This window comes from Manis javanica, chromosome 4, assembly GCF_040802235.1.
Source record: "Manis javanica isolate MJ-LG chromosome 4, MJ_LKY, whole genome shotgun sequence".
NCBI classification, from domain to species: Eukaryota; Metazoa; Chordata; class Mammalia; order Pholidota; family Manidae; genus Manis; species Manis javanica.
The window spans coordinates 163,591,736-163,600,227 of NC_133159.1; the positions used below are offsets into that span (position 1 = coordinate 163,591,736).

An 8,492-nucleotide genomic window follows, 5' to 3' on the forward strand; every position below is an offset into this window, starting at 1 on the left:
GGAAGTTAACAGAGCTTAGCTCAGCTAGGATGACGTATCACAGCATAAGCAACAAAATATCAGGATATACATAGGCTTCATCTCCTCACTCTGCTACTGAACATACCCCTCATATGAGCTTTCAGGGGCCCCTCTCACCCTTTTTGTCTTCCCCTTTGGAGGCTTACAAGTTTGACAATGTAATTTCCACAAAACTTGGGATCTCCTGAAGCACCTCCATCTCACCATACCACAAAGAAGGCACAATTGAATAGACCAAAAAAAAAAAAAAAAAAATCCCTGACAAGCTTGCAGCATTCAGAAAAAGAATTAGGTTGTCTTCTACTCTCTGAAAGAGTCAATGCAACCCTTTAGTGTTCATGGATTTCCACTTTTTTCCTACTCCAAATGAGGCCAATTTAATAAATAAAAGTCAGACAAAATACATTTATTTAATAACCAAAATACATTGGTGAGGGGATACAGGTGTGTTTCCATAATAACTTGTTTTAGCATATGCTGGCTGCTGTGAGCGGCTCATAAGAACCTGGGGTATACAGAGAAAGGCTTTAGATCTTTGCACAAATTTCTTAGGATAGACTTGTCCAAAAGTGATGAGTCAAGCCACGTTGCTGAATTGTTTTTGCAGTTTTCAGAAAATACCCCCTATCTAACCAGTTTCTTTTTACCACGTGCACTGTATGTGTGTGTGTGTGCATATTTAATAAACACACATACACACCAATTCCCCTTTACATAAAATTTCCCCAAAAGTTAAAAACAAAACAAAGCACAAAACCTGACAGCTAAATACTATGACATCCCAATTAGTAAACACAAAACAGAACGCTTTACAAAAATGAATAAAATATACCATCTGTACTCAGCTTCCACATGGTAGCACCCAAGCGAGGAGGCTGCTTGTGATGATGTCTACAGGGAGTTTCCTTTGCTGGACTGTTCCAGCAGAATGGCCATTCTCAATTATTTTGATTTGGTTGTTGATCCATTGATTATTTAGGAGCATGTTGTTAAGCCTCCATGGGTTTGTGACCTTTTTTGCTTTCTTTGTGCAATTTATTCCTAGTTTTATGCCTTTGTGGTCTGAGAAGTTGGTTGGTAGAATTTCAATCTTTTTGAATTTACTGAGGCTCTTTTTGTGGCCTAGTATGTGGTCTATTTTGGAGAGTGCTCCATGTGCACTTGAGAAGAATGTGTATCCTGTTGCTTTTGGGTGTAGAGTTCCATAGATGTCTATTAGGTCCATCTGTTCTAGTGTGTTGTTCAGTGCCTCTGTGTCCTTACTTGTTTTCTGTCTGGTGGATCTGTCCTTTCGAGTGGTGTGTTGAAGTCTCCTAAAATGAATGCACTGCATTCTATTTCCTCCTTTAATTCTGTTAGTATTTGTTTCACATATGTTGGTGCTCCTGTGTTGGGTGCATAGATGTTTATAATGGTGATATTCTCTTGTTGGACTGAGCCCTTTATCATTATATAATGTCCTTCTTTATCTCTTGTGACTTTCTTTGTTTTGAAGTCTATTTTGTCTGATACTAGTACTGCAACACCTTCTTGTTTGCATGAAATATCTTTCTCCATCCCTTGACTTTTAGTCTGTGCATGTCTTTGGGTTTGAGGTGAGTCTCTTGTAAGCAGCATACAGATGGGTCTTGCTTTTTTATCCATTCTATTACTCTGTGTCTTTTGATTGGTGCATTCAGTCCATTTACACTTACAGTGATTATTGAAAGATATCTACTTATTGCCATTGCAGGATTTAGGTTTTGGTTACCAAAGGTTCAAGGTTAGCTTCTTTACTATCTTACTGTCTAACTTCACTCACTTATTAAGCTATCATAAACACAGTCTGATGATTCTTCATTTCTCTCCCTTCTTATTCCTCCTCCTCCATTCTTTGTATGTTAGGTGTTTTTCTGTGTGTGTGTGTGTGTGTGTGTGTGTGTGTGTATGTGTGTGTGCTCTTTTGTGTTTCCTTTGACTGCTTTTGTGGGTAGTTGATTTTGTTTTTTGCCTTTAGTTAGTAATTGATTGGTCCGCTTTCTTTGCTGTGATTTTATTTTCTCTGGTGACATCTGTTTAGCCTTTCCCTCAATTTTTGCTTTTCTGGGAATTGCTTAATCCCTCCTTCATATTTAAATGATAATCGTGCTGGGTATAGTATCCTTCATTCAAGGCCCTTCTCTTTCATTGCATTAAATATATCATGCCATTCTCTTCTGGCCTGTAAGGTTTCTGTTGAGAAGTCTGATGATAACCTGAAGGGTTTTCCTTTGTAGGTGACTTTTTTTCTCTCTCTGGCTGCCTTTAGTACTCTGCCCTTGTCCTTCATCTCTGCCATTTTAATTATTATGTGTCTTGGTCTTGTCCTCCTTGGGTCCCTTGTGTTGGGAGTTCTGTGTGCTTCCATGGTGTGAGAGGCTATTTCCTCCCCCAGTTTGGGGAAGTTTTCAGCAATTATTTCTTCAAAGACACTTTTTATCCCTTTTTCTCTCTCTTCTTCTGGTACCCCTATAATGTGGATATTGTTCCATTCTGATTGGTCACATAGTTCTCTCAATATTCTTTCACTCCTGGAGATCCTTTTATCTCTCTCCCTGCGTCAGCTTCTCTGCGTTCCTGTTCATTGATTTCTATTCCATTAATGGCCTCTTGCATCTCGTCCATTCCGCTTTTAAATCCTTCCGGAGATTGTTTTATTTCTGTGTTCTCCCTCCTTAGCTCTTGCATATTTCTCTGCAAGTCCATCAGCATGGTTATGACCTTTATTTTGAATTCTTTTTCAGGAAGATTGGTTAAATCTATCTCCTCAGATTCCCTCTCAGGGGAGGATGTCTGGGTTAGTCTGGTCTGTATCAAATTCTTCTGCCTTTTCATGGTGATAGAGGTAGTCGTAGGCACTTGGCATGTGTGTCAGCTGGGAGATCAAAGTCCCTTTCCACTTGCTCCTGACCTTTCTTTCCTGGGAGAACGGTGACCCCTAGTGGCTTTTACTGGGCAGCTGCGTGCAGATGGGGTCTCTGATTCTTGCCCCGCTACTGTGGAGTAAGCTCCATGCGGTTGCTGTGGGCGTGGCCACTTTTAGGCTGCTGCTCTGCTCTGTTGGGGCCGCGCCAGAGGGGGAGTGGGCGGGAGGCTGTTTATCACTGTGGGGGGCCGCCAAGCTATGTTGTCGCCCATGGGGTTGGGGCACCTGGAGTTCCTGGGGATTCCCAGCTGCTGGGCTATATGCCGGGATGCCTCCATCCAGCTGTGAGGCCCCTGTCCCTTTAAGACCTTCAAAAAGCACATGCTTTTCTTTTGTCCCAGGTGCGCTGGCCGTGGGGACCCGCTCGCAGGTTTTACTGTTCAGTTTCCCTAGTATCCAGCACACCACGCACTGTGTGTCCATGCTCTGGTGCGGATGGCTAGGGCTGGGTATTTAGCATTCCTGGGCTCCCTCTGGTCCTGCTAGGCCATGGCTTGTATCTTATCCCCTTCGTGAGGCACTGGGTTCTCGCAGATGTAGATGTAGCCTGGCTATTGTACTGTATCTTCTGGTCTCTGTTTTAGGAATGGTCGTATTTCTTGTATTTTCAAAAATATATATGTTTTTGGGAGGAGACTTCTGCTGTCCTACTCACACCGCCATCTTGGCTCCTCCTCACCATTCTCAATTATTAGGTCACGTGTAAGACATGTGTGACCCACTGGATATTTGTCAAGTGACACTGGTGCTTCTGTTCATGCCCTGTTCCGTCCATCCCCCGGCAGCTGTCTGCCTCAGAACCCGAAGGCTATTGCGAACTCACATACTGCTACCTCGGGGTACCCCATGCATTGGCTCAGAAGGGTGACCTGCATCGCTGGGGACCCACCTTGTATTGGATGGCCCCAGGCTTGTGGTAGGCCACCTATGGGATGCGCCCTATGAGGAGGTCCAGGGGGGGTTTGGCTGAATGCCTCAGGGGCAAGGTTAGAGAGGTCGTTTCCAAAACCTAGTCCCTCGCTTTCAGATTTGAAAGCTTTCATCTCTTTTGCTCGACGCTCTAGCAGGCTTCGTATTCTTTCACTGCACTCATTCTGAAATGTCAATATCTCTTCTTCCATCTGTTGTGGGTTGGTGGGGGGAAGCAAAAAGAAAGCTCATTTATTTTAAAAAATATATAAACTACAGAAGCAATAATTATTCTGGTTTAAAGTGAATCATAAAAATGTCCACTCTGGCTATTTTAAAGGATGTATATTTAAAAATCAAAGAGATGTACTGTAGGAATCATATATAACTTATATTGCTAAAATGTGTAAAATTAAGTTCTTAAAAGCAAAGGTAATAATCTCTATTGAAATAATAAATCAAGGCAATTATCATGAATGGCTACCAAAACCATTAGGTAAAAAGATTGAAGAATAGAAAATGTGTAAGGAGAATGTAGCCTTATTAGATACACCATAAGGTCACTCTAATGTAATAAATATGGTATTGGTGTAGGAACCAGTAATTAGTAAAACAGAAACAGAATGAAGTTTGTAAGTTTTTAATGCAGGACAAAAGCACTAATTAAATTAATGGGAAAAACAACACAGGCACAAGTGGCTAACCACCTGGAAGAAAATAAAAATAGAATCTCATCTGATACCATATTCCAGAAAGATCAGAGCCATTAAGTGAAAAACAAACAGAAACCATAAAAGTTTCATTAGAAAGTTAGGAGACTCTATGTACTTAGAAATCAGTGGTTGGGTAGCCGTCAGAATCAGTTTTGGACAACTCAAAGGTTTACAAATATATATAGCTGACTAGAAAATAGTTTTAGTGTGAAAAAATACACAATAGTCAATGACAATGGGAAGAAGTTGATGGAGAGAAATTGTTGATGAATGAGAATATCTGAGCCCACTTCATCAAATATGACTTCAAAGTGGGGACAACTAGACATTATATAGCTTTTGATGTGATGCAAAAGGAAGTGTAACACAGTAACCCTTATGAACAATTCCTCGCAAAAATTTTTAAAAGGAAAAAAATTAATGTAAATATAATCATGCCCCTAGATCTAATGACCAGTTTACAGGACAATGCAAAGTAAAGAGGAATGCATTAAATGACACCCATGAGGTTGGAATCAGCCAGAATTCAAATGCAAGAATTCCTACAAAGCAAATGACCCAGTCCACAGTAATAAAAAAAAGGGCACAGGAGACTAAAAGGCTTAAAAGACAATGAAATGCAACGTCTACACCATGTTTGGGCCCCAATCTAAATAAACCAAGAGAGACCTTTTTTTTAGATAGAAAAGGGAAATTTAAGTATGGAACTGAGTATTAAGGTAATCTTAAACATTTATTATAATTTTGTTAGTTAACACAACTGGAATTATGACTATGTTGAAGTAAAAGAGTCCTTATTTCCTTATCTGTGTTTGCAGTGAAATGATTCTATGCTGGCATTTGCTTTAAAATATTTCAGATACTCTGCCCCCTATCCTGCTCCCCTAAAAGGCTGCATGCTGTGAGTTAGGGAAACAGATGAAATATAAGCAAGATACTGATAGCCTGTTGAAGTTGCGTAATGAGTATTTGGGGACTTCATTGTACTAGTTCTTAATAATTTCACTAATACTTTTTGTTTGAAAATTCTCCATGATACAAAGTTTTTAAAAAATAGGAAATAAAGAGTATTTGTAAAGAAGTATTAAATTAGGTGTTTAAGATATTTGAGGACTTAAGCCAATAGTCCATTGTTCTCTACACAGAAATCTAGCTCAACAAATGTGCTTAATTTTTATGTATCTTTTTTTTATACTAAGTTATCATTGATATACAATCTTATGAAGGTTTCACATGAGCAACATTTTGGTTACAACATTTACCCATATTATCAAGTCCCCTCTTATGTATCTTTTTTAAAGTGCCCTTTTAAAAACACACAATTTAGCATGGAAACACCTGGAGGAACCTGGAGGACAATTCTTGTTTCATTTGGACGCTGAAAGCAATCTTCAAACAGAATTATTACACATCTAGAAACAACTAACATTCTCTCTGCTTCCACCTCTATTTTTCAGATGACTGTTTCTTATCTGTACAACCAGTAGGCACAAAGTACAGAAAATACAGATGTTACAATGTTTTCAAATCATACCATGGGTATATCACTGCCTTGGTAGTTGCCAACTGACTGACCCCAAAGTACTTATATAGTCATGCACTTCACTTGAAATATAAACATGAGCCCTAAAAATCAAGCAGCAACTCAAAGCACTGTAGATTTATTCCACTGTTTCTTTTATTATTTTTAATACTAAATCTTATGCATGTCTATTATCAAATACAAACCACCACAACCAATCTACCCATATTAAAAGAGCCATTATAAGTATTAGTTCAACTCACTTTAAGTGTGATTTGTCTTTATTTTATTCAACACCTCATAAGCATTTTTCCACATTAATACTATTTTTATAGGCATTATTTAAATGGTTGAGTAAGATTTTTATTAAGGTGGCTTGGTCATAAGCACTTAATTATTTTAGATGGTTAGGTGTTTTAAAACCATTATAACTATGCTATAATTAACATATTTATGCATATTGTTTTTTCCTGTATTCAGGATTTCTTTTCTCTAAATTCTCTAAATTCTTTGCTTAACATTTTCAAAGATCATTGATATACTTCCAAATTGCTTTCCAAAATGCATTAACAATGTATGAGAGTGCCACTGCACTTCTGGCAATGGTATCAGCCCTATGCCAACATTTTACCTGGTTTCGTAGAACATAAAGGCCTTAGTTCATATATTGAAATGACTACACCTAAGATACTAATTAGCACTCTTTAACTCGGAGCCACTAGGTGGAGCTAAAAATACAAATAAAACAATACCAATAATTCTCTCATGACACTGTTACTGAAATACTATAGGTTTCTCTTTGAGGTGATAATTTTGAAGCATAAGAGATGGAAACTTTAGATTTCAATTTTAAATATGCAAGTTGAAATCAGGCAGATTTATGAATTCTGTACATGGGACAACTACATTTTTCTAAAAATTTGTATGTGTTTTCTGTCTTCCCCACCTTGAATGAGAAACACAATTGAGATAATTTTTAGAGGCAAGTACCTCTTAAAGGAGCCAGTAATGAAGACAGCTGTGGCCAGAGAAATAGCAACACCTTCTTTTTGGTGGGAGTTATTTAAGAACATTTATTTTTAATAGAAATGAGGTATTCTATTTTTATCACAAGAACTGTAGAAAGTAGAGGAAAATCTATGCGCCAATTAATGGTCCAGAAGCAATGACAATTTTTAAACAGACAACAACCATTAGGGCATGTGTTAACTTACAATGGACCTAAGACATGGCAGCTGCTGGGAACTTATGGCTCAGGAATTCTGGAACAGAGCATTCAATCCTGGATACAAGTGGTATTCTACTACTTCTCAAAACAAATGCCTTTTCCTCTCTTTCTTTCTCAAAAGCTTATACCCTTTGTTCTTTCTTCAACACACACACACACATACAGCCTCAGTACCTTAAAGGACACAAGTGAATTTATGGGATTCTACTTCTAATATATATGACAAAGAATAAGTAAAATAAATAAAGCTACATCTAGAAATATTTTCAGCCTGACACTTCATCTGTGTAAAACTGGTCTTACCTTCTCTTTTCTAGTAATGCATCAATCTGTACAGTTTCAGACCAGGAATGAATGAAGTATATTCCTGATCCCTTTTCCTTGTCTCTCTCAAGCAATTACTAAAGTTTTTTCCTTCACTATCCAAGTTTCTCTCCAATTTCTTTAGGTACAACTAGGTACACAAAAGAAGGGAGGAAGACGGAGCCAGAGCTATCCTTTTACAATTCAACTGTCTTCACATAACTCCACATCATTCCTCTAGTAATTCCTACTTAAGTATATATTATATTCCTTTAATACATCACACTCATTAATTTTAAGGTTCATTACTGAATCAGTAATTTTAAAGAAAAAGAAAACACTACCAAAACTAGAATTAAGGAAATATGGTATTGTGAAAAATAATCTAATGCCACCTCTGTCATCACAAAAATATATCTTATGAAATGATTTTGATGAAAGCAAATCCTGGCACAATTACTTTTTTCTATTACGCATACCTGTTGTTTCAAGAGTGCCTTGCGGAGGGAGACCCTCCGTTTCAGCTCCCGAAGCTCTTGAGCGTGTTGTGCCTCAGCCTGCATTTTGATCTTGCTCTGAAGTTCAGTCCAACAGCTCCAGTTCCTGCTGCAGCTGCGTTTTTCAAAGCCTGGCACTCTGCCTCCTGCGCTTCATCCAAATGCGGCTGAAAGAGAAAGAAAACATACATCTCCTCCTGTGAGGCTACCTTCTCATGACCTATGGAAAGAGGAGGACGTGTAAGTTAAGGGCAGACTACTCTTCTATAGGGCACAACTGTTCTCTTTTACATCTTGGGGTAAAACATCTCTGGAAAAGGAAAACACAGCAACCAATTGACGGCATTATAAGAAT

At 38.4% G+C, this 8,492-nt stretch overlaps 1 long non-coding RNA gene across 1 annotated transcript; it reads right to left on the reverse strand.

Annotated features, from left to right (window-relative positions):
• Positions 1-412: 412 nt before the first annotated feature.
• LOC140849301 (uncharacterized) lies at positions 413-8,222 on the reverse strand. Its single transcript, XR_012131044.1, has 2 exons — positions 8,120-8,222; positions 413-4,086 (listed from the first exon to the last, which is right to left on the reverse strand). It is a non-coding gene; the product is annotated as an uncharacterized lncRNA (long non-coding RNA).
• Positions 8,223-8,492: the final 270 nt, after the last annotated feature.